Source organism: Amblyomma maculatum, chromosome 3 (assembly GCF_055883805.1).
Source record: "Amblyomma maculatum isolate TAMU_Amacu chromosome 3, ASM5588380v1, whole genome shotgun sequence".
Classification (NCBI taxonomy): Eukaryota; Metazoa; Arthropoda; class Arachnida; order Ixodida; family Ixodidae; genus Amblyomma; species Amblyomma maculatum.
The window spans coordinates 94,049,386-94,075,287 of record NC_139346.1 but is presented as its reverse complement, the minus strand read 5'-3'; the positions used below and the strand labels follow the sequence as shown (position 1 = coordinate 94,075,287).

The window sequence follows — 25,902 nt, the reverse complement described above, 5'->3', positions numbered from 1 at the left end:
TGATCAAGGCTACATGCAGTAGGAGCGACAAAAGAAGTGTTTAACTCACTTTCAATCTCAATAAAACGCTGACGGCTCAGTGACGTGTGCGCTTGGTCAGCCTCACTTTGTTCCGACCTTTCAGGTCTCTTTTTATCCTGTTCCACTACTACCTCCGGATTAACTAATTTGCTGGCATCAGTTGAACTCTCCCGATCTTGGTAGATCAACTTCTGAGGACGTTGTCGCGCGTTAGCCTGAGTTAAAGTCATCACATGGGCTTCGGTGTCAGCAAAGCCACAACCCTTTTCATTTAGCAATGATTCCGAGCTGTTTGAAAAAAGGTAAGGGTAGCCTTCGGGCAGACCCTTCGACACAGCCGCTACTGTGTTTACTGTGCCAAATGGCCCCTCAATTTTAACATTAGCCATTGGCAGACAAACGGAATCTTCACTTACTGCCTGACGTATCCACGCACACTCCGACACATAGTCTTCTTTTGCAACAAATTTAGGGTGGACTACGTCCATGGTTGCGGCCGAATCCCTGAGAACTCTGCACAACTGACCATTTACAGTGCACTCCTTAGTGTACGGTTTCAGGAGTTCGTTGTTACTCGGGTGGTCTCTCACTGAAGCGAACACCTGCCTTTCTTTCGTGCAGTTTCGCGCGAAATGCCCTGGCTCTTTACAGTTGTAACATGCCAAGGGCCTCCTTTTTTCAAATTCTTCCGAATGATCACTACTCTCCTTACTACCTGATTCATCGGCTCTGCGTGAAGTATCGGGGTGCAGTGAACCATGTTCTCTGACGCGGGGTTCTACACGAGGCTTCTGCTGCTCTCGATGGTAGAGTTTCTGCCCCTTATTCTCGTTCCTGAAATCCTGCCCAGCCTTACCTGGCTTAAAGTTGCGGCTTGCCACATATTCATCTGCAAGCTGCGCCGCTTTCTCTACTGACAGTCCCTCTTGCCTGTCCCTGACCCACAAACGAATGTTTTCAGGTAAGGTCTCAAAAAATTGTTCAAGGCAGATCAAATCTTTCAGCTTTTTGAATTCCTCTGCCTTTGAACCTTTCACCCACTGCGTCAAATTGTCATTTAATGTACAGGCGAATTCTAAGAAGCTTTCATGATGTTTTTTTCGAGACGTGCGAAATCTCCTCCGGAACTCTTCCGTTGAAATCCTGTACTTCGCGAGCAGGCTTGATCTCACCAAATCATAGTCACCCGCTTCGCTAGCACTCAAGCGTGCTACGACCTGCGAAGGTTCTCCGGGAAGCAATGCCATTAACTTTTCCGGCCACATGTCACGGCTAATGTTGTGTCTCTCGCACATCCTCTCAAAATTGATGAGATAGAGAGCGATGTCATCGCCAACTTTGAACGGCTGAAGCAAGTTCGTCATCTTTACGTTACCTCCCTGAGGTGTGACGGCACTTTCCCCGCGTTCTATTCTTGCCCGCTCGAGCCTTGTCTTTTCAATCTCGAGTTCCATTCTTTTACTCTCTCTCTCAGCTGCCAACTCGGCCTCTCTCTTTTCCTTCTCCTTCTGCTTCTCTCGCTCATCAGCTTTCTCTTTTTCAATTCGGCGTATCTTTTCCCAAGCGTCAGTTACCTCGTCTTCTTCAAAGCCTACCTCCTCAATAGCGAGGCGAATTTCTGGCTTTCTCCTACTTTGGCTTATCTCTAAACCAAGTTCAGCTGCCATAAGTTCATCCTTACTTAACTTCTTAATATCCATGGTTGTCGAAAGCCGACTACCAAGCCTTCAACTAATCGCACACACAGTGGTGATTAATGAAATTTTGCCCGAACAGAACCCAGTTCTAGCTCGTCTGGCAATATGTAGTCGCTCCAGCACTCACCCAACCAAGAGTTTGCGATGGCCGCTGTGCCTCCCGGAGTCACGAGCTGCCAAGTCCGGCGATCCCAGATCGTCGAGGTTGCTCCTTGAGCGGTTGCTTCCACGCCTGGCCCTCAAGTTGCGCTGCGACGAAGGTGACTCCCTGAGCCACGTAGCGGAGCTCCGTCGATCCCGGATCGTCGAAGACGCTCTCCCGTCAGCAGTTGTCCACTTGAGCGGTTGCTTTCACGCCTGGCCTTCACGTTGCGCTGTGACGAAGGTGACTCCCTGAGCCACGTAGCGGAGCTCCGTTGATCCCGGATCGTTGAAGACGCTCTCCGTCAGCAGTTGTCTCTTGAGCGGTTGCTTTCACGCCTGGCCTTCACGTTGCGCTGTGACGAAGGTGACTCCCTGAGCCACGTAGCGGAGCTCCGTTGATCCCGGATCGTTGAAGACGCTCTCCGTCAGCAGTTGTCTCTTGAGCGGTTGCTTTCACGCCTGGCCTTCACGTTGCGCTGTGACGAAGGTGACTCCCTGAGCCACGTAGCGGAGCTCCGTTGATCCCGGATCGTTGAAGACGCTCTCCGTCAGCAGTTGTCGTCCCACAGCCTTGTCTTGATACCGCCGCTGCCAACCAGATTATTGCGAGGTACGGGCTGCGGACTCCGTGAAGGTTTAAAACGGGTCTTTATTTAAATAAAAGCGACCCAAAGAAACGAAGAGGGCCCCAGGCCCTTAAAAGGTAGCGGGCTCCCCGAGCAGCCGGTCTCGTCTGCTGCTGGAGGAAGACTCTTCTTCACCTCTGCTGGCCGCACTCCGCACAACGTGGTCACGTGACCCAGCCGCGGTTCCCGGAAGCGATGGTCCGTGGGTGGCCGAGCCGGGCCCACCCCGGAGTTCCAATGCGGGGAGAGGAGAAGGTGACGGTCGCTCTTCGCGACCCTCATAAATATGTCAAGTCCGAGCAGGACGCTCTCCTTCCTAATGAGAGCACCAAGCGGCAAGCCTATGGTCGGCCCGCGCTCGGCCCTTGGCAATATGGCCGACTGAAACTCACCGGGCCAACCTAGGCGACCAACCTCAGCCCAAGGTCGGGGATTGACAATGGCCTAAGAATGGCCAATCATTGGCAATCGAGCTCGGGCCAACGAGTATGGCCGACTTGGCCAGCCTACCGCCACGCTAAGGTCATGCATGGGCCATGGCTTGCCGACTTGGCCAGCCTACTGCCGCACTTGGGTCATGCATGGGCCATGGCTTATCCACACATGGCCCAACCTCGTCGGTGGTACTCGCTGGCCGGTGGTTTATCCACCATCGGCAGTAGACCTCGGGCCAATGAGTATTGCCGACTTGGCCAGCCTACTGCCGCGCTAGGGTCATGCATGGGCGCTGGCTTACCCACATGGCCCAACTACTTCGGCAGTACACGCTGCCCAGTGGCCTATCCATGTGTAATTAGTGATCTACTCATCCATGGCCTATCGTTTACCCATTAAAACGTCCGCAGTGCTATTGTTGCTGAAAATTAGTGCTGCGGCAGCATTTTGAGATGCGCATCTTCTCCTCCAAGCGGGCTCTAACTTTGTGGCATCAGCAATGCTGTTCTCCGGGCAGGTGAAAAGCAACCCATACGTACGTAGCTTAAAAAAGCCTGTGCATCGACAAATGTAGGTTTAAACAGCACTTTTTATTGGTCTTTCTTAAATATTCGAAAGGCTCAAAGCCCTCCTAATACAAAATGGCACTTACAGCTTACTAAGTTTGTGAGGCTTCACAGCAATTTATTCTGGCATTCAGCTTCTAGGCTGAGTTAAGGATGTCACGTTTCCCTGCTCGTTGTGCCTGCCGTCCCATTACTTCACTGTTACGAGCCATCGCTTGACTGCTGCCGCGGTCTTCCTGGAGAGGACGTCACTCAGGTACACGCTGCCTCTCCTCAGGCATCCTAGAAAATATACGAAAGAAAATATCAGCCTTTATTCCGTATTCATGTGAATTTTCTAGCCTGTTAAAGTGATAAAAGGCTGTCACTCAAGCATTTATAAGGACCTTCAGTGGGATCAGTAGTGATGTAGTCATCGGATGATATATTTTTACACATATACTGCTTGTGTAAGCAAATTTGATCCAAGGGGGAAAAAAGACATTTCTGAGGCAGGGGAAGGAAACCAAATACATATCGCTGGAAGCTACCTTGAGCACCACAGAAAAGGTTTTGTTTGGAATCCTTAATTGACATTATTTACCTAAGTTACTGATTAATGACTTACACATTAAATGGTGTTGCTACTTTGAAGAGTACCGGCTCAAACCACGTTTCATTATTTGCGATAAAGAACCCTCACGTCTGCATTTTGTTCCCCAGTACAATAGGAAACCCCAAAAATACATCCCTCGTTCCCCATCGTCCTGACGCTTCCCCTCCTTTGGTTCCAAAGTTGCAGCAAGTCATCCGCAAACAAGTCTCAGTACTTCCCACGCTTCCTGAAGCTCCTGCTGTCGCTCCCTTGACATACGTCGGAGCACCACTACAATATAGCCAACCTTCTGTCCCAGCCCCTTTGACCCACGCGGCAGTAGCTGCGCGGCCTCCGCCTCAGCCGTTACCACCCGTGCAGACTGTCCTACGCCATGCACCGCTTCCTCAAAAGGCTCCGCTTCATCCTGCGACTCCACGCTATTACAACCCGTAGCGCACTTCGGACAATCGCCCAAGTTACTACTGTAGTTGCCCTGGACACGTGGCTCGTCGGTGCCGTCGCCACATGGCTGCGTGTCCCGAGCCTGCGTCTTTGGAGGACTCCCCACCGCTACTTCATTCTGCTCCGTCTTCACCTGCATACGACGCCGAACAGCGTTCGTACACGACCCATCGTTCTCCTTCTCCACGTCGCAGGTCACTGTCACCAATGCGCTGGCGACCACCCCTGCTGTTGAGGGAAACTAAGTTCCGCGGTTCATGAGGCGAGAACTGCTTGCTCTGCGAAAAGCTCAAGGCCTCATATTTTGCCCACGAACGTTATAGTAATCTCTATCGATGGTCTGCCTGTACATGCGCTGGTCGATACAGGTGCTGCAGTGTCTGTGATTCATGAGCGACTTTGCCGATGATTACGAAAAGTTACAACGCCATTTAACGGTTTGTCGCTCCGCACTGCCAGCGAAGAGAGGATTGCACCTTTAGCAGCATGTACCGTCTGTTGCAGAAGTTTGCGGCCCAACGCGCCGGGCAGAGGAGCAGTATCGCTCCCGAGAGGCGGCGCTGCGCCCGCCGGCGCTGCCTGGTGACGTAGCTATAAAGAGTGAGGAGGCTTGTTCTCTTCTCCTCATCCCGCGGTTGATATCGCACATCTTTGCTCTCAGCCGCGGGATGAGGGGAAGAGAACAAGCCTCCTCACTCTTTATAGCTACGTCACCAGGCAGCGCCGGCGGGCGCAGCGCCGCCTCTCGGGAGCGATACTGCTCCTCTGCCCGGCGCGTTGGGCCGCAAACTTCTGCAACAGACGGTACAGCGCGTGTCGTCATTGAAGGTCTTTTATACAGTGTCGAGTTCGTAGTTTTGTCGTCTTGTTCTCACGATGTGATCCTTGGATGGGACTTCGTCTAAAAATAACGCCGTGATCGATTGCGCCCGAGCTGAAGTGGAATTTTCTGCACTGTGCGACGTACTGCACGACGAAAACCGTTCAGTGTGTCCTCAAAAGCTTACCATCGCTGAAGATGTCGACGTAGCTCCAGAAGCTTGTGCCCTTGTACCTCTTTCGTGTTCTGCCGTGTCAGCCGTTAGTGTTCTGTTTACGCCGTCTGCATCCTTCATCCACCGCAAGCACCTGCCGCTGTCGTCTGCTGTTCTCGATGTTCATGGTGGCTTCACGAAGCTACTCATCTACAATCCGTCTCCGCGCCCGATTACTTTGCTAGGTGGGGAATCTCCCAGTTCCATTGAACCAGCCCACCTTCTCTCTGACCTGGATGCCTCCGAGACCAAATGTGGTAACTACATCGATGCTCTGCAGTCCGATTCGACGCCTGATTCGTTGCCAGATGACTCCTTCCGAACCGCCATCGATACGCCCTTCCTTCCACCTACCGAACGCAGCTTGCGGCCCTTTTACAGACATTTTTCTCCGCGTTCGACGCCGCCCACACACCTCTCGGCCACACTTCCACAGTCGCGCATCACATTCAGACCGGCTCTAACGCCTTTTCGACAGCACCCCTATCGTGTGTCAGCGGCAGAGCGTCGCGTGATCAATAAGCAAGTTGAGGACACGCTACAACGTGGTGTGATCCGTCCATCTCAAAGCCCCTGGTCTTCACCAGTGGTGTTAGTCAAGAAGAAAGATGGTTCGTTTCGCTTTTGTATCGATTACAGACGCTTCAACAAAATTACCCACAAGGACAATCACCCCCTTCCGCGTATAGACGATGCTCTTGATTGCTTCCAAGGTGCCGAGTACTTTTCATCCCTTGATTTACGTTCCGGTTACTGGCAAGTACCAATGGCCGCCTGTGACCGAGATTAAGACCGCATTTGTGATGACGGATGGCCTTTATTCTGAATTTAATGTGATGCCCTACGGTCTGTGCAATGCGCCCGCCACATTCGAGAGAATGATGGATAACATCTTGCGGAAGTTCAAGTGGCACATCTGCCTCTGCTACTTGGATGACATTGTTGTCTTTTCCACTGACTTCGCTACGCACCTAGAGCGCTTGCGGCAAGTTTTGGTTTGTCTTACTGACGCTGGCCTACAATTGAATCTTAAGAACTGTCACTTCGGTGCCCAGCAGTTGACAATTTTGGGTCACATCGTCTCTAAGGAAGGTGTTCGTCCTGATCCGGCCAAGCTGCGCGCAGTCGCAGAGTTTCCTAAACCGTTCTCACTCAAGCAGCTTCGAAGCTTCATAGGTCTGTGCTCGTATTTTCGACGCTTCATACGGAACTTTGCTTCTATTATTGCACCCCTGACGAAGCTACTAGGGGGAAACAGTGAGTTAAGTGATTCGTCAGCCGAGTGCGACGAAGCGTTCACCGCATTGCGCCATCTTTTGACATCACCACCAATCCTTTGCCACTACGACCCGACCGCACCCACTGAGGTCCATACTGATGCGAGTGGCATTGGCCTCGGAGCTGTCTTGGCTCAACGAAAAAACGGCTTTCAGGAATACGTCTTCGCCTACGCGAGTCGTGTTCTCTCTAAAGCTGAATGCAACTACTCAGTTGCAGAAAAGGAGTGTTTGGCAATTGTGTGGGCACTAACGAAATTCAGACCCTACTTGTACGGTCGCCAGTTTGACGTCGCCACGGACCACCACGCGTTATGTTGGCTGTCCTCTCTTAAAGACCCGTCCGGCCGCATTGCACGATGGGCCCTCCGCCTTCAGGAATTTGGCATTCGAGTTGTATATCGTTCTGGCCGTAAACACATGGACACCGACGCTCTGTCTCGTTTTCCCCTATCCAGCGAACCTGCTTGCTCCACGGCAGCTGATCCCGTCCTCTCGACTCTAACCATCGCCGATATGCCTGCGGAGCAGCGCAAAGACCCGTGGCTCGCATCTCTTATCGACATCATGTCCACTTCTCCCAACGCTGCGCCTTCTCGGACTTTACGCCGTCAAGCACCACACTTTGCCCTACGAGATGGTTTTCTCTACCGCCACAATGATATGACTGATGGTCGACGGTGGGTTCTCGTCATTCCCCGCCATTTACGACATGAAATTTGCGCCTCTTTCCATGCCGACCCTCAGTGTGCCCATCCTGGTGTAGTCAAGACGTTTCAAAGAATTTCTCAACGCTACTATTAGCGCGGAATGTACAGTTATATTCGCAAATATGTCCGCTCCTGCATCGCTTGTCAGCGCCGCAAGCCATCCACACCTCGTGTTTCTGGCCCCTTACAACCCCTTCCATGCCCGGCCCGTCCTTTTGATCGCATTGGCGTTGATCTTTACGGGCCACTTCCCTGCACAGTCTCTGGGAACCGCTGGATTATCGTCGGCGTCGACCACCTCACCCGATATGCGGAGACCGCTGCCCTACCTACCGCTACTGCCCGTGAGGTCGCCCTGTTCTTGTTTCATCATTTTGTCCTTTGCCACGGCGCGCCGCGTGAGCTGCTCAGTGACAGAGGCCGAGTCTTCCTTTCCAATGTTGTTGAAGCTCTACTGGCCGAATGTCGCATCATACATCGAACCACCACAGCCTATCACCCTCAAACTAAGGGGCTGACTGAGCGCTTCAATCATACTCTTGGAAATGTGCTCACGATGTACGTTGCCGCCGATCATACTAACTGGGACGCTGTTCTTCCTTTCGTGACGTACGCGTACAACACCGCCACGCAGTCAACCACTGGGTTTAGCCCTTTCTTCCTCCTTTATGGGCGTGAGGCTTTGTCCACGATGGACACTATATTACCATATCGTCCAGACTCCTCCGAGTGGACTCCACTTTCTGACGCTGTAAAGCATGCGGAGGAATGTCGCCAGCTGGCCCGCAGTTTAACAACGGAATCTCAAGGCCGCCAAAAGCATCGTCACGACAAAGATCAGACGCCACATGTTTTCCCTACAGGGTCCCTCGTTTGGCTCTGGGTTCCTGGCACCCCACCGGGATTGTCATCGAAATTTCGAACTGAATACCACGGCCCCTACCGCATCGTTCACCAAACCTCCCCTGTAAATTATATCGTGGAGCCACTCACTCCCTCTTCGGACATGCATCATCGCGGCCGCGAAACTGTGCACGTGAGCCGCCTCAAAACATACTACGACCCGCTCGTCTTGCCCTCACCATAGGTCGCCAGGGTGGCTCCTCTTCGCTCCCGGGGAAATTGTAGTGAACGAAGAGCAGATGTCACGAAACACGAGGAAGAGAACGAAGTGCCGCTGCGCTGCTCGAGCTCGCTGGTTTGTGCCTAGACGGACTGTGTTCCTGTGCTTTCGCCGTGCAGCTTACAGAGGACTATATTCCTTTGAACCCTCAGTAAAACCCATTTCACACTCATTTATATCCTTACCGCTTTGTAGTCGTTATCCGCATTGCAAAGTTCGGCGCGCTCACTGTAACTCGCACCTTCATGTGTGCCAAAGGGCCGACGTGAAGCAACCATTGCCAGCATATCACCCTTACTCATGCATGGGGCCAGCCATCATAGCGGCAGGTTGTTTCGTCCGCTCAAAATCATGTTGAGAGCAGCGCAATTGAGGTGCGCGAATGGGCTGGTAACGGTTTCGGTATCTACACAACCCAGAATTTTTCTGCAGACGAATAAAAAGTTACACATGAGGTTTCTAACCGCAAATATTGAAACAGGGGTTTCCGAACGTGCTCGCCGACTCTGTAAGTCCTATTTATTGTCTAAAGTGAATATTTAGTACTTGGAGAGAATAACCTCACTTTCCTATGCAGAAAATAAAAATGTACTGCGCTGTGCGAAGTGGCTGCCAGCAATGCACCCCCGGTTTCCATCGCCTGTTTCCAATGGTTTATTTCTAACCCTTGTCTCAAGCTATCGGACACAGCAGGTGTAATGTACCATGCATAAAATCTGCGTGAGAGCATATTAATGGGTAGATTTGTAAGCTTTACAGATTTCACTTACAAATACTACGAGAATCGCGTCACTGCGGCCTTTCTTAAAATTGACACGCAACAGTGCAATATACGTGGCTAAAATAAACTACTCAACGTATTAATTCAGCTTCGCAAATGCAGCTGTAACAGAAAGTGAGGGCTGGAGACACCGAAGGTGCGCCTAGCTTTCAAATTTTCTTAGATGGCACAACCGTTCGAAATATGTAATTTTAAAAATAAGCCCTTGATAGCGGCTTTCCCACAGCGTATATATGGGTGCCTTAGATAAGAATTATAATCGAGGTCCCATGACCATCTTTAGTTTCCAATTAAATTTTTGTATGTGATGGGCAAATATCAGAAACAAAGGAATTAACCTTAGCTTTGCAAATACGGCGTAGTTTCCTTGAAAACAAAAAAATTGTACGGTATATCTTTAGAGGTAGAAATTAAACGCTGTTTTTGTCATTTCAAAATGTTGCAAGATTGGATACCACGATTTTGTCATGTATGTTTTACTCACTAAATATATGCAGGTTTTACATTTACAAACACTATTAGAAACCCGTCTTGTTTTTGCAGCTGAGTTATTAAAAATCGCAAAATTTGCTTCAAGAGCAATGGGCTGAAAAAATATTCATTTTTAATCTTATATACTGGAATATGATGCTTAGGTTGGTTGCACTAAATATGTTTTCACTTCCTAATGCATGTTCTTAATTCCAAGCAATTTTTGGAGCTCCAGACCGCAAGGTGTGTTCTCCACAACTTATCAAAATTGCCCAAAATTCGAAAACAGCAGTAAAGTGTAAATTTGCTGCAAATAAAAAAAGGATCATATTCGATTTTCATTCAAATCCCGGTCAAGAATCTTCAGTGCCTCAAAAATATCACGGACTAAAATGTGTTGCATTATATTGTTTAAAAATATAACGTTGAATATTAAACCAAGTGCTTGTCCTGATAATGGCCAAATTCAGTCTGCATTCTTGCAAGATCCAATAATATTGTGGCACTGAAACTATCTCTAGATTATCAAGGTTCCATTCTTTATTTCTAAAAAAATTTTAAGCTCTAGATTTGTTTTTTTCTGCATATTATATTGAAATCGGGCAAAATTTAAAAAAAAATGGTAAAATAAGGAAAACTGATTAGAATTGAAGAAACTGCCACAACATCGATTTGTATCAAAATCTCTGGAAACAATGCAAACTACTTTGTTAATACGAGTCAGTAAATATATTCAATTCTGCAAAATGAATTATTAGAAACATAAAAATGCCTGTTTTTATTCTATAGATGTGCTTATATGGCTCCACCTCATGGAGTAGGCATCAAATCTTCAATTTAGTATTTGCTGAATTTAGTTACATTCTACCTTAAGTAAAATTTAAAGCCTTGTCAGAGCTTATAAACCCTTTTTCTGCTTGTCGGCAAAGACTTAATATAGCTTAAAATTGAATTATTCGCTATTTCTGTCAAATTCATGACAGAACGCAAGTGAAGGCTGAACTTTTTCTCTGTCCTGCACTTTTTTATTGCTAGGTGCAGTAGTATTCAATCAAGTTTATTAATATTGTATTCCATTCCTCAGCTTTGACCATAACTAACAATACTATAATATTGAAGGGGAAATGAGGGTGCTCGTTATAATACATGAAGGAAAGAAGCCAACAGTCGGCGAGGCCGAGGAAAGCGTTGGGGATGGTACTTTTATGTCTTTTATTTTAATGTTTACTTGGATAATCACAGAAATTATTAATGTAATCTGATTAGGGGAAACATAATTAAACACAAAGTAGAAGAAAAAACAACGTGCCGATGGTGGGAACTGAACCCACGACCTCCGAATATCGCGTCCGGTGCTCTTCCAACTGAGCTACATCGGCCGCTGTCCCCCCTGCTACTTTCTTGGGTATTTATATTGTCTGTACACGAACCTTGAGAGTGTTCACCAGCGCCACCCTCAACCATAGCGGCGGACGTGGAACGTCCTTTGTTACCGCCAGCGTCACATAGAACGTGATCAAGAGCGAGGGCGAAAGCTGTGCTAGAACCCTCTTACGCTCTTCAAGACTGCCAGAACCGAGACCCCCGTACGCTACAAGCAGATCAATTAAGGAGGAATGAAGGTGCTCGCTATAACACATGAAGGAAAGAAGCCAACAGTCGGCGAGGCCAAGGAAAGCGTTGGGGATGGTACTTTTATGTCTTCTATTTTTTTAATGTTTACTTGGATAATCGCGATATTCGGAGGTCGTGGGTTCGGTTCCCACCATCAGCACGTTTTTTCTTCTACTTTGTGTTTAATTATCTTTCCCCTAATCAGATTACATTAATAATTTCTGTGATTATCCAAGTAAACATTAAAAAAAAAAGACATAAAAGTACAATCCCCAACGCTTTCCTCGGCCTCGCCGACTATTCGCTTCTTTCCTTCATGTATTATAACGAGCACCCTCATTTCCCCTTAATTGATCTGCTTTTAGCGTACGGAGGTCTCAGTTCTGGCAGTCTTGAAGCCATAGGTAGCGTAACAGGGTTCTAGCACAGATTTCGCCCTCGCTCTTGATCACGTTCTATGTGACGCTGGCGGTAACAAAGGCCGTTCCACGTCCACCGCTATGGTTGAGGGTGGCGCCGGTGAACACTCTCAAGGTTCGTATACGGACAACATAAATACCCAAGAAAGTAGCAGGGGGGACAGCAGCCGATGTAGCTCAGTTGGAAGAGCACCGGACGCAATATTCGGAGGTCGTGTTTTCGGTTCCCACCATCGGCACGTTGTTTTTTCTTCTACTTTGTGTTTAATTATCTTTCCCCTAATCAGATTACATTAATAATTTCTGTGATTATCCAAGTAAACATTAAAAAAAAAAAGACAAAAGTACCAGCCCCAACGCTTTCCTCGGCCTCGCCGACTGTTGGCTTCTTTCCTTCATATAATTTTGAAGGTCATTTTTCAATGTGTAATTTTTTATAATTATAATCATAAGCAAATCTCTTTCCAGCATAATAATTTTGGAGGTGTTACAAAGAACACACATACCAGCATAGAGCTCCAGATTCTGCCTTAAAATAACAATATAACCTGCGTAATAAACACAGAATGTTTTAGTGCAAATAACGTAACGCATTACAGTCGAACCCCGCTACAACGAACGTCGCTTCAACGAAATTTTCGCTTCAACGAAATATTTCCAATTCCCCGTCAGCTTGCTATACAAAGTAATGGAACAAATTTCTCATCACAACGAATCATTTTTGGGGCGCGTTTCCGCTTCAACGAAATTTTTGCTATGCGAAGCTCGATTTAAAAATATATCTTACAATAAAACAAGCATATCGCCGCCCATCTATGTACTTCCATAGGCCCACGCTGCTTTGTTTCGCTAAACATTCGCTGGACCCAACTAATCCACTCACTGAAACGCACATGATCACCGCCATAGCTTGGTGTTGATGACAATCGGGCTGGCTGCCTTGCGACAAGGCGCGGGGGCAAGCTCCCGTTTTCTTCCAATCCAGAGCCGCAACCAATCCGTTGCCAAAGGACGCAGCAGCCTGGCAACAGCAGCGCGTTTGCCCTAGTTTTTTTCACTCGTGCTTGTGCTGCTAGTGCGCTGTAATGAATGCGAGCATGGCGACTTCATCTAGAAAGCGGAAGTTCCTCTCGCTTGAAGAGAAGGCACGGATTATCAGCGCGGCATCCAGCGGCAGGAAAAAGGGAGATGTTGCAGCGGACTTCGGCATCTCACAGAGCACGCTGTCAACGATCTTGAAGTCGAAAGACGCGATAGCGCAAGCTCTTTCTTCGGGGACATCCGCGAAGCGGAAAAAGCTGACGCAAGCGGCTCACGAGGACCTTGAGAAGGCTCTCTACACGTGGTTCCTCGACGTGCGCGCAAAGAAGATGCCGGTCAGCGGAAACATGCTGCAGCAAAAGGCGCTTGGCTATGCCTGTATGCTGGGCATCAATGATTTCAAAGCCAGCTCAGGGTGGCTGACCCGTTTTAAGGCCAGGCATGAAATCGTCGCTAAAGTGCTGTGTGGCGAGTCCGCCTCATCAGACGCCGACGCTGCATCTGCTTGGGCATCAGCTACTGTGCCGGAATTAATGGAGAAATGTGCCACATCAGACATATACAATGCCGATGAAACGGGACTTTTCTTCGAGCTCCTCCCCTATAAATGATGTTTTGGCACTATGTGGTCCAACCTCACAGTGTTTTTGGGCTGTTTTCGCCTCAACGAAATTTCGCTTTAACGAAATTTTTCGCGCGCCCCGTCAGTTTCGTTGTAGCGAGGTTCAACTGTACGCCAGTATGTAAGGTCGAAAATTAACATTTTTGTAGTGCGTTGCTCCTGAAGCAAAGTTTGCGATTTTTTACTAAATCAACTGAATCAATGAAACAAGCTTTTAATACTTCTTATACAAATAAAAGTTATGTTGATTTGGTGAGTAAAAAACAATGGATGACAAAATTTTAGTGCGCAAGCAGCAGGCCTCCAAATGTGCAACTTTTTGAAACGACAAAAAACGGTGTTTTCTTTAGTGATAGGCGTTCTTGTTTTCTTTTTTCGGGAAAACTATGCTGCATCTTGCAAACCTAAGGGTCTTTCCTTTGTGTCGAGACATTAGCCCACGACATAGGAAAATTTAATTAAAATAAAATGGTGATGGCACCACGATTACTGTTCGTGTCCGAAGACATGCATATTTGTTTTCATTTCGTCTCTTTAAACATGTTCGTTTAGGCAATGCGGTGAATAAAAATATCATCGCATATATTAGATTTCTGCGCTACGCGTTATACCTAAAGCCACCTATATTGTCACAACTGTTATTCGTTATTTGTAGCTGAAACAACATCACAAAAGGAATTCGATCGCAAATTGTTCGTGAGTTAAATAGACGTACAAGATGACACACATATACTTTGTAGAATACAATTTAAGAAAGAGCAGTTACAAACTATAGGCAAATAATGCTATGATATGGAGCATATGTATTACTCCGGTTAACAGTAAAAAAGGCGACTTTTAACATATTAATGTATTCGACAAACTATTGCATGAACACAATTATGGGGTCATCCACGTATGTAATGTCTATGGGCATTAGATGTGTGAATGACTTCGTTTTAATCCAATTTGTGCGTCACTCAAACTAATTGAACAAGGAAAAATTTAGTATTTACACAATTTTCAGCGAGTATACCACAAAATATACTAAGGTGCTTCATATAGTCACATCACATAGCAAGTGAAGTGGGATACCAGAAGTAATCACTCACTCTGATCAGCATTTCGCTTTTGCGTCATCTTTGTAACTTTTTAGGCAGGCTTTTTCACTGATTATCCTCTTTATTCCTCTTCCAACCACAGGACACAGATCTTCTGGGGGTGCCGAAGTGTTGGTTTTCGCACCAGTGATACAACTCAATCGATCCATTTCTACGTAGAAAACACTCTCAGTGCGCACCTAAAAAAAATGAAAGCATGTATGTGTAGGCGAAATCATTCACCCGTGATAAAATATGATTTGAACAATAAAATCGAATGATCACACTCGAAACAACAAGAAAGTGGTGGAGAGATAGGAATTAAAGCTTGAAAGGCGGTTGCCTACTGCAATAATAGCAAGAGGTCCACTGTCTATAAGAATAGGCAATAAATATAAGGCACATTTAAAGGTGCATGCAGCAGTTACAGTGATGCAGTGCTACCTTTTGTTAGGCAGGCTTTTCCACTGATTATCCTCTTCTTTATTCCCCTTCCAACCACAGGACACAGATCTTTTGGGGGTGCCAAACTGTCGGTTTTCGCGCCAGTCATACAACTCAATCGATTCATTTCTATGTAGAAAACACTCCCGATGCGCATCTAAAAAAAAAAAAAAAAAAAAAAAAAAAACATTATGTATAGGCTAAATCCTTCACATGTGATAAAACAATACGATTTGAACAATGAAATCACATGATCACACCCGGAGCAACAAGAAAGTGGTGGAGAGATAGAAATTGAAGCAATGAAAGACGATTGCTTACTGAACAAAGCAATAGCAAGAGGTCATGTGTCCATAAGAATAGGCAATAAAATTAAGGCACGTTTAAAGGTGCATGCAGCAGTTACAGTGATGCAGTGTTACCTTTTTTTTTTCACTGCAGTAGTTGGTATAAATATTACAGCAATTGCTAGGTATCAGAGGTAACCCCATTGAAAACCTCATCCAAGGTACCGAGCAGCAGTGGCGCGTTTGTACCTTAAATGAAAGCGACTGAACAGTGGGTGTTGTAAGAGGTGCAGCGTCCCTAGGAATAGGGACCAAAATTAAGTTTGCTTGTAATAACCAAGTACAAAAAGGAGCAAACATGCTTGCAATAATATCATGATGGCCTATGTTTTCATCAACAGCTGTAAACAACCTGTCACTACCAGTCGGTTCTTTGGATAGAGTTGTCAATGCCAGAGCTTAAAGCTAAGAGCAATATGAGTAATATTTATTGCGGTCACGGCTGTAAAGAATTCTAGCACAACACTCCATTACTGTAACTATTCAACCGTCCATTTGTATACATATTGTTCATTTAAGAACCATGCACATCTTATTAAGTTGCTCTTTTCTACTCCCAAATGGTTTCCTATAGAATTAGAATACGTAGATCGCTGCTTCGGTTTCAAAATTTTTGTACGATGGCTATGACATGCACTTCATGCATACAGTACGTTCATTATTTCCTATTCTTCTCTCATACTCATTCTATCCTTCTCGGCCGCTCAATTCTCCGCAGCTTTTTTTTTTTTTCCCGCAGCCACCCTAGCTTGGGGCATTCTAGGTTGGCCTTTGTGAAGCTGTGCCACACTTGGGAGGAAGGGTGTTCGCCACAAATGCTTTTCGTATTTATCTTCATTTTTACCGTGTCTTTTACGGCTCGGCTGCTATCGTCTATCGACTTTTGCCAGAGCTAACAAAGGTTCCACACGTGGCTGCACTACAATAGACGCTATCTCCCTTGATTCATTCGAGGACACGGTGCCCGATTCCTTGCCTTCAAAGTCCTCTCTGTCACTGACCTGAGCCACTCTGCCAAAATCTGATACTACCTTGGTTTGCCACTGCCTGGCCCATCGCGAGAGAAAGCTCATTCTTCTTTCGGCTTAGTTCAGCTGCAATTTCGCGGGCTTTCAATCAAGTGAGCGCTTGGACGGCTCGGTCACCGAAGCTACGACCTTCCTCCTGCAGCATCTGCTCTGACCTGTTCGAAAAGAGGTACGGAAACTGCTCTGGCAGGTTCCGTGATACCGCTGCCTCTATTTCCAGAATGCCAAATGGGCCTATTCTGACACGTGCGACCGGCAAACATGGGCTATTCTTTACAGGAACCTGTTTAATACATGCACAATCCCCCGTTAAGTCAGCTGCCTTCACGTATGTGGGGTGGATTACGTCCATGATGGCCGCGGAATCTCTCAGAACCCGACAATGCTTCCCATTAACCTGCATCTTTTAGGTATGGCTCTAGCAGGCGCATGTTTTTTTTTCATCTGCATCTGCCGAAGAGAACAAAACCTTCAACTTCCTATGTGTTGGCAAAGTGAACGGGCTCGTTGCATCGGAAACAGACCGATTTTTCTTTGTTTCCTTCCCTTTGTCGGCTGTCACTTTAGGGTAGTTACTCGACTCTGCCCTGTGGCTTTCGTCTCGCTCCAAGGTGCCGCTTGCTAGGTTTCCAGTCTGGGTTCGCGTTTTAGTTTGCTTTAGGGTTTCCCCGAGAACGCGATCACTCCGTTTCCCACCTAGCATGGAATTCTTCGGCCAGCTCTGCTGCACGTTCTAAGCTTTTATTTCCCGGCCTGTCTTGCACCCACACACACGTTCATGCTCCTAGACAGCTATAGAATTGTTCCAGGCAGATCACTTCTATTAAGGAATTGGACGGCGGCGCAACACGGAAACGGACACAGACAAGAAGGGGACACCACATGCGCACACTACCAACTATTTATTAAACGGAAAGGTGGCATATTTATACGTTCATCTCAAGCATCAGACTCATCGCCACAGTCCGCTCCAAACCCAACACGTGAACACCGAGCACCGCCAACAGGAAATCAGACAAGATATTTCTAACCTCAGTAGATAAACTATTAAAAACGGGAAAGAAAAAAAAAATTTTTTTTTAAACGGAAGGCAGGCCATATCTCATAGCAAATGCAGTGTGGACCGAAAACAGCAGAGTAAGACATGAGAAGCGACCAGCCCGAACCCTAACAAATAAAAAATAAAACGATAAAACAATCGTAGCAAAAGCAGAGTCAAAACAGTTAAGCAAAAGCAGTCAGAACCCTAAGCCAACAACAAAAGACGATCGTAGCAAAAGCAGTCAAAACAAAAGAAGCAAAAGCAGTAAAAAAAAAACTAGGCCAACAACAACAAAAGACGATCATAGCAAAAGCCGAGTCAAACAAAGTAAGCAAAAGCATCAAAAAACCTCTACCAACACCAACATTCGTAGCTCAGAGTCAAAGAAATGAAGCAAAAGCAGTCAAACACAATCGTATACCAAAGGCGTAGTCAAAAAAAGGGGGAGCAAAAAGTCAGGAACCTAAAAGCAACTAAAAACGATCGTAGCAAAAGCAGTCAAAACAAAAGAAACAACAGCGGTCAAACCTAAAACAACAGCCTAAAACAACAATTTCCTGACTGTTTTTGCTCCCCCTTTTTTTAACTATGCCTTTGGTACACGATTGTGTTTGACTGCTTTTGCTTCATTTCTTTGACTCTCCTTGAGCTACGAATGTTGGTGTTGGTAGAGGTTTTTGACTGCTTTTGCTTCCTTTGTTTGACTCGGCTTTTGCTATGATCGTCTTTTGTTGTTGTTGGCCTAGCTTTTTTTTTTTTGACTGCTTTTGCTTCTTTTGTTTTGACTCTGCTTTTGCTACGATCGTCTTTTGTTGTTGGCTTAGGGTTCTGACTGCTTTTGCTTAACTGTTTTGACTTTGCTTTTGCTACGATTGTTTTACAGTTTTATTTTTTATTTGTTAGGGTTCGGGCTGGTCGCTTCTCATGTCTTACTCTGCTGTTTTCGGTCCACACTGCATTTGCTATGAGATATGGCCTACCTTCCATTTTAAAAAAAGAAAAACTTTTTTTTTCCCCTGTTTTTGATAGTTTATCTACTGAGGTTAGAAATATCTTGTCTGATTTCCTGTTGGTGGTGCTCGGCGTTCACGTGTTGGGTTTGGAGCGGACTGTGGCGATGAGTCTGATGCTTGAGATGGACGTATAAATATGCCACCTTTCCGTTTAATAAATAGTTGGTAGTGTGCGCATGTGGTGTCCCCTTCTTGTCTGTGTCCGTTTCCATGTTGCGCCGCCGTTCAATTCCATCATGCACCAACTCGCCCCCCAGGCCGTTATTCACTTCTATTACTTTGTCATGAGTTCCGAAAGCCTCTTCTCCTCTTTTACCATTCTGTCAGGTCTGCCTTCAGATTGTAAGTGAAATGCGGAAACGACTGATTACGTTGTTACCTGGTTTCCCTGAAATGGCGGCAAAACGCATCTGAAGGATAGGCGGTACTTTTTGAGAAGCGCTGCCTTTGCTTTAGCATAGTCGGCTGCTCCTTCTTTTGCCAGACGAGCAAGCACTTGGGCTGCCTCACATGGGAGGATGGTCAGCAGCTTCTGGGGCCAAAGCTCGGATGATAACTCAACATTTTCACACGCCCACTCGAACTTTACGAGAAAAAACCCTATGTCTTCTCCTAGTTTGTACGGTAGCAAGAGGTTATTTATTTTAACACTTCCTGACTCACAACGGAGTTTGGTGTGTGTCTCCCAGTGTATTTTGCCTGTGCTAACTGCAGATCGAGCTGTTTTTTTCTCGATCTCCCTTTCATTCTACTTGTCTTCAAGATCCTTTTTGAGTTTCTCCTGTTCCTCAGCCTTCTTTAACTCTTCTTGAATAAGCTCCCAACATTCTGCTATCTCCTCCGCGTCCGCACCGATGTCCTCAATTGCCCTAATCAGTTCTGGTTTTCTGCGGATGAGCCCACAGTCAATGCCCAATTCCCCAAAGATTAAAACCAGCTCCAGTTTGTGCAACTTTTTTCAGTCCATGACTACTGCAGCAATGGCAAGTCCCTGCACTATGTGGTTAGAGGAAACCAATCTGCCTCTAAAACCACCCTTCATTTGCCGAAGCTTACAAATATCTACAAGTTGTAAAACCTGGCAATGTTCCAAGAGAAGGACCATGCACGTACTGTACCAGAGTCAGGACTGGAGGCGCAGACCATTACACCGCAGCCATCCACTTGATGCGATCAGGTTCGGGGCCAAGGCTTCTGGGTAGCGTGATCAGGTGGACAAGACATCGGACGGGGAGCAGCAGGTAGAGCTGGCAAAGAAGTTTTATATACATTATTTACATGTCAAAACAGGAAGAAAAACTCAGACGAGGAGAGCAGAACCGAGCTGAACTCCTTAGCTACCATGGATAGCTCCACACATTAATAAAGCGTCCGCAATCTCCAGTTCCCTAGCTGGGGAAATGAAGGTCAATTGGGCCAGTCAGGGGGAGTACAATTATGCTATATCCAGCTTTTAACACTAAACAGCATGACGTATGGTAAAACGGTGATGAATGGTTTTGTAGCGCATTGCATGTAAAAAAAAAAGAAGGTCACAGCTCAGCGGTGCGCTACTACACTGCGATGGAAGCAATGACTTCCTCTTGCTCCTTTAGAAAATTAATATCTACCCACACTAGCATATTTATTTTCCTTTACTACCCTACCAAGCTTTTACTGAATTGTCTCGATGCGCTCATATATGCACGGATCAGACGAAGTGAGCGTCTGCAGGTTCTTCGCTCAAATCGGACTAGGAAAACCAACTTCGCTCACAAAAAAAAAAGAACTAGGACGGACGGAAATTGAGTAGCCCAAAGCCTTCTGCGATTGGCTGCCTAGCGAGCTGCTTCTGGGTGATACGCGAAATTTTCTACAAACCCAGAACCTGAGCGCGACAGCGCCGAGCGGAATGCTTTGGCGTCCCTCGGCCTGTCACGCCTGTCAACGCTCCACTGCACTAAGGGAGCTCTTGTAATAAACGGAAAAGAACTCTCAGGAAAAACTCAACCTTATGATTTTTGAAGGAAGAACTGGGTAATGCTTGCCAGCTTCGCGTTGGCATTCTGCCCGACAAAAGCGTCCTCTAGCTGCTAAACGCATCGCATAAGCCGTTGGTTGCCGCCGCTGCATTCAACTTTGTTGCGGACACCACATATACAACAAAAATCAGTCAACGCTTCGTGAATATGGCGCGACAAAACAGAACCACACAATCACTAATTTGCTCTTGCCGGTATGCACGTGCGGAGGGCAGCTGACCAAACCACGCCCAATAAGACCCATCAGCCCCCGCGTGCGATCGGTGCTTACGACTGCTCCCAAGGTGAAAAACGGCTGCGTCTGCGGGAATTTTGTATTCGCTCTTTAAACGTGACTGCGTTCAGCACTTAATATAAGAACAAAGCACTCGCTTGGAGCCCCTATCACTTTTTGGTAATGACCTGTGTCTTCGATCTTTGCGGTCAAAATTTCGACATATCCGCATTATGCCCGAAAAATGCTTCGAGATAAACGGGAGTCAGTACATAGTACCTATGGGAGGTGAAAGCGCGACGTGGAAAATTTTGAACTTAACCAATTTTTCGAGATATGCGAGTCCGTGTTAACGAGGGTTTACTGTATTTTTTTTACTCACATACCTCACAGGCTCCAACTGGAGTATTATGTGAGGGGGGGTTACATAAAAACCTGGGGTGCAAAAAGAAGCAAATAGAACACAGTTACTTGAACATTGTTATACGAATAGTTAAAAGCCAACCAGAAAGTTGAATGCAGTTAGAAAAGCTTCAGATCAAGAGCTGAGCACCCCAAAAATCAGCCACTCAAATAACACACTAAGCAATGCATCCTTAGCTAATAGAGTCACTAGCCGCTATTTACAACACTGAAATTAAGAAGTGAAGCTCTCATTTCCTATTTCTGTTGATTTATTTGGCCGTGCAATGCAAAAGAAAATACTCTTGGTAATATTTTTACTTCCATGACCACAAGCTATATAAACAGGTAATAAAAGGAAGTGAAGGAAAAGCCCTATGCTTATGTGTAGCAGACTGCACAAAATATCATGCAGTGGAATGTTTACTTCATGTGCCTACACTATGTACAAAGATACTGTCCATGTCTACCTTCTGGCTTCTTAAGTGTTATGGACAGAAGTCTGCCATCAAGGACAAAATTTACTGGACCACTCCACAGCAGCATATCATGCACACACTCATGGTAACACACCAGGTGACGAGACTGGCTCTAGGACCATGCGTGTCCTTCGTTACCAACAAGCATGCTATTTTTCTGTCACTGAGTAGCTGCTTATTGATTGCCAGGGGCATGCTGCAAGGCACTGTTGCAGCAGTGGCATTCTGCTGACTCACCAGTGCGAGCAGGTGCCTATTGTTCCCTTGCTCGGCCACTTGCACACCATTGTGATAATGCACATCTTCGGTACTGTGTATTAGCATAAATACACTGCCGCATGCAACGCATTCATTACAAAAAGTTCCAGTCTGCACGTCGCTGCTTCTTTATATTTGCACAGGCAGACAAGATGTTGCAAACTTGAGCATGCACTGGGGAGCACCTATACACAATACCAATGAATCAGAGTAATATTGTAGATAAAAACAAAATATAGAAAACTAGCTGTGTGGGTATTGCTCATACTTGCTCAAGATATCAATTGCATCCGTCCATGAGTTATCACTTATGCAAACACCTGGTGCCGAATTCTCTAAGGTGCTGTATGTTTGGCGACGACCCCTTAACTGATGCAATAAATATACCAACCATTTTCCTTGTTGGTAGATCATTTAATATGTAGCTCTATTGCAAAACTACATTCATGAGAACTGTGGCAGTGTCCACTCATATGATACGTATGGAGTGTGGTGGCTCGTAAAGGCACAACTGCTTTTTGCAACATTTGAATCAAATTAGCAGATAAGGAAGCTTGGACAAGTTGGTGACAGTACTCTTGGTACCAGTGGCCTAGCCAGAAATATTTTTCGGGGGTGTTATACAACAGAATACAACAGACAAAACAGACCAACCGGAAGGGGAGAGCGGGGAAAGGAATGTGGGTGCAATGTTCAGAGAATTTTTCTATTGTTCTCCTCAACGTTACACTAACTTATGGTTTCTGCTTGTATATAGATCCCAAGTACTAAATCGAGACCACAGTTCTCACCTGGCCCTTAAAATGTAAGGAGACAGTAAATTGCCATTTTAGAAATGCGCTGTTTACAGCACTGCATTTGTTGTTTTATTTTCCTAATATGGCCTTTTAATAAGATGCGGTTAAAAGTGCTGAAGGCAAGCATAACCATAATTGCATTAAAGCTCCCGGGTAAGTGCATGAGACGCGCCTGACCATGCCAATTAGTCAGCGGGGTGCCAGTAGTGCAACAAGAACCTAGAAGCACATTCTTGACGACCAATACAAAACAACCCGAAGCATGAAAATTGGCATGCTTTAAGGGAAGGATTGGGCATGCTCCCAACATTGGCCTTGTCACAAGTCGTCTCACTGTTAGAGTACGTGCAGACATCTAATTAATGAGCAGCAAGTCAAGTTTAGGAAAGTAACCAACATCTTCAATTTCTTTTCGACACTGAATATTGCTAAGGACAATGAAGATGAAGCGAGCAGTGGCACAGGCATGAGCACTTGATCCAGGCCTGCTCCCATTATTAAAAACCATCCCATCCCATCACCATCGGTCATGCTCTTTCTTCACTAGCTTCCCATCCTGTAACAATGTTTTTCTAATCTTTAGAGACAGGTAAAACTCAACACTGGGGCCCCAAAAGCCCTTCAAAAGAGGTATTCCAGCTGTACAACATCATGGCTTAGCCAGCTGCCAAGCAGCTCATCTTTGGGACTGCTGCAGGTACCACTTCTTACATAACAGCAAAAGCAGAAGGCAATATTCAGAGATAAACACAGGGGTTTCAATCCTCAGTGCCTTTACCTCTTGCTTCTCCCTGCCCTTCCGCCATGTGCAAGGTGGGTATCCAATTCCATTTCAATATTCTCTGCGAACACATGCAAACAGAAACAAGTCAAGTAGAGTTTGCAACCTCGTTATAGGTAATTATGAAGCTGATGTTTGCAAGCTTACTTCATGCACTGCACTGCATCAATGCTAAACACTTTTTACAAGTGACCAACATTTGACAACTCCTTGCATGCAAGCTACAATGAAAAACATTGTTTACAGCAAAGAGAAAGCCTTAAAAGAGCTTCGAAATGCTTGTTAAGCACATTGTTCTGCCTCTTGGTTACGTAGATAGTGACACAATAACTGCTGGTTGTTTTGTGTATTATCCAGCGTTTAATGGTATAAGTTGGTCGCGAAAAATGAGTTCGGGCCACTGAGGGTGCTGGCACACAATGGCCGTTTTTGGCAGCGGATGTGTTATCACTGGGTAGGGGTTTGATGATTGGACGAACAATAAATTCACAGCTAAAAGGGCTCATAAGTAGATATATGTTCTGTCATATTTTTGTATTTTCTATAGTATCTACAAAACCAGCATGTTTGCTTTCGTCAAATTACTCCAAAGTATTACAAAAAAGTAATCATTGCTACAGGCTCTGGCTATTGTTCTGCCTCGGAGAACTCTGCGTCTCTCTACATAAATGGCTTTGGCAAGTATAGCTACCCTCTATGCACATGCAAACTCTTGCCTAAACAGCTGGTTTCTCGTAGGTGATATCTCGTTGAATTCTGCGCTGCCATGAGAACGAAAACTAGGCAGCACCATGCTACTTGAGCAGCGAAGGCAGTGGAAAAATGTTTTTTTTTTATATATTTCCCTCTCAGAATGAGCGAAAAAATATGGATGGAAGTTCTTGGCATTCACGAGCCTGACGCGGCGGGTGTGCTCAGCACATTTCACTCGAGCACGCCCTCGAAACTCCTTAGAAGGTTCACCAATTCGGCATTCGCTGGCTACAAGCAACGGCGGCAACGATGCGACGCGGTGCTGGCGGTGGCAGGCACTCACACAAAACATCAATTGAAAAAAGTAACTATCGTGCGCATTAGCTGAGCAGTGAAGGCTCGTTCCGGTCGGAGCCTATCCATGTTCATACATAATAGTTTGCAATGTTTTCACTGCTGTTCTTTTCTCAAAAACTCACCATCACGAGTAACGTCCCTGGCAGCAGCTCACTGTGCTCTTGCCTGTTGGCTTAGTTTTCAGTCAGATTAACGCGCGTGAGCACACTTATTGAGAGCTTACATGCCTTTGAAATATTTATAATATTGCGTTACCATCGGATGCATGGATTGTCAGCGCCAGGTTACAGTGGAGCACAGGAAGGTCAGCGAAATTTACCACAAGTGCACCATTCCTTTTTTTTTTTTTTGCTTCATTGTCACTAGGAAAAAATACTGACGTATTTACATCTATGGGACATGCGTTTCCTTTTTTCTTGCCAAAGCGTCTGTTGACGCAACATAGATAAAATGTATTTTCAGCCAATCCTGCTGCTGTTTTTTTTCAATGACTTGAACCCATACATACCAAATGGAATTGATCAAAAACTAAAATGGGAATTTATCAACTGCGTGCTGGGTACTTTTTTTTTTTTTTTTTGGAATGTGAACCTTTTGATTTTCCCTCGCAGGACGCAAATTCGGAACGCATTCACAGGAGTGAACCAGGCTGTATTCTATTTGAAGCAATAAGTCTTTTGAATGCATCTTTGCAATAGTTTGATACCTTGCTTGAATTTGCGCAACTGATTTAAGCGTCATCCTCAGCATTACTGGAAATGTCTCACTGCCCTTTGAGGTGTGCAGGCAATTTAAATATTAAGGCCATGAAAGATGAAACACAGACAAAGCCTCTATTCACTGAAGATGGCCGCATCAAATGCAAAACTGGTGGCACATCTGATGATGCCGTGGGCTGTAAATTGTTGGAGACTCCATCCTCCCTCCCCCCCCCCCCCCCCTACTGCTGCCTTAGCACAAACCCCGACAGGTATACATACAACTGGGCGCCGTGCGCACCGCTCTGAAAAAGTCGCCGCAAGCCACCAGCTGACGGCCACTTGCCGCCCAGTGCTACGTAACGTGCGTCCCGATACATACAACTAGGCGCCGTAAACAGCGAGCCCCCAGCTGACGGCTACTTGGCTCTTCCACTAGGGTACCCCGTAACTCAGCTTCCGACAATAAAGTTTTGTTTCTCTAGTGACGCGCAACTGCCGATACTGCTACTGCTAGCCCTACTGCCATTGCAATGAGAAACAGGAATAGGGAAAAGGTACATACGCCCGTGTAAACATAGTTACAGCACTTACCTGCCAATGGACCATTTGCGGAAAAGCTCCTGCGC

General features: G+C 46.1%; 1 long non-coding RNA gene across 4 annotated transcripts; it reads right to left on the bottom strand.

The window, feature by feature from the left end:
• Window positions 1-3,494: 3,494 nt before the first annotated feature.
• On the bottom strand, window positions 3,495-23,628 carry LOC146195345 (uncharacterized). Of its 4 annotated transcripts, none has more exons than XR_014705999.1 (5): window positions 23,523-23,628; window positions 19,687-19,820; window positions 15,144-15,300; window positions 14,712-14,899; window positions 3,495-3,771 (listed from the first exon to the last, which is right to left on the bottom strand). It is a non-coding gene; the product is annotated as an uncharacterized LOC146195345 (long non-coding RNA). The 4 variants fall into 4 exon arrangements; XR_014706001.1 differs by having other exon boundaries at window positions 19,692-19,820; XR_014706002.1 differs by lacking the exon at window positions 15,144-15,300 and having other exon boundaries at window positions 19,692-19,820; window positions 23,523-23,624.
• Between the last annotated feature and the right edge of the window lie 2,274 nt (window positions 23,629-25,902).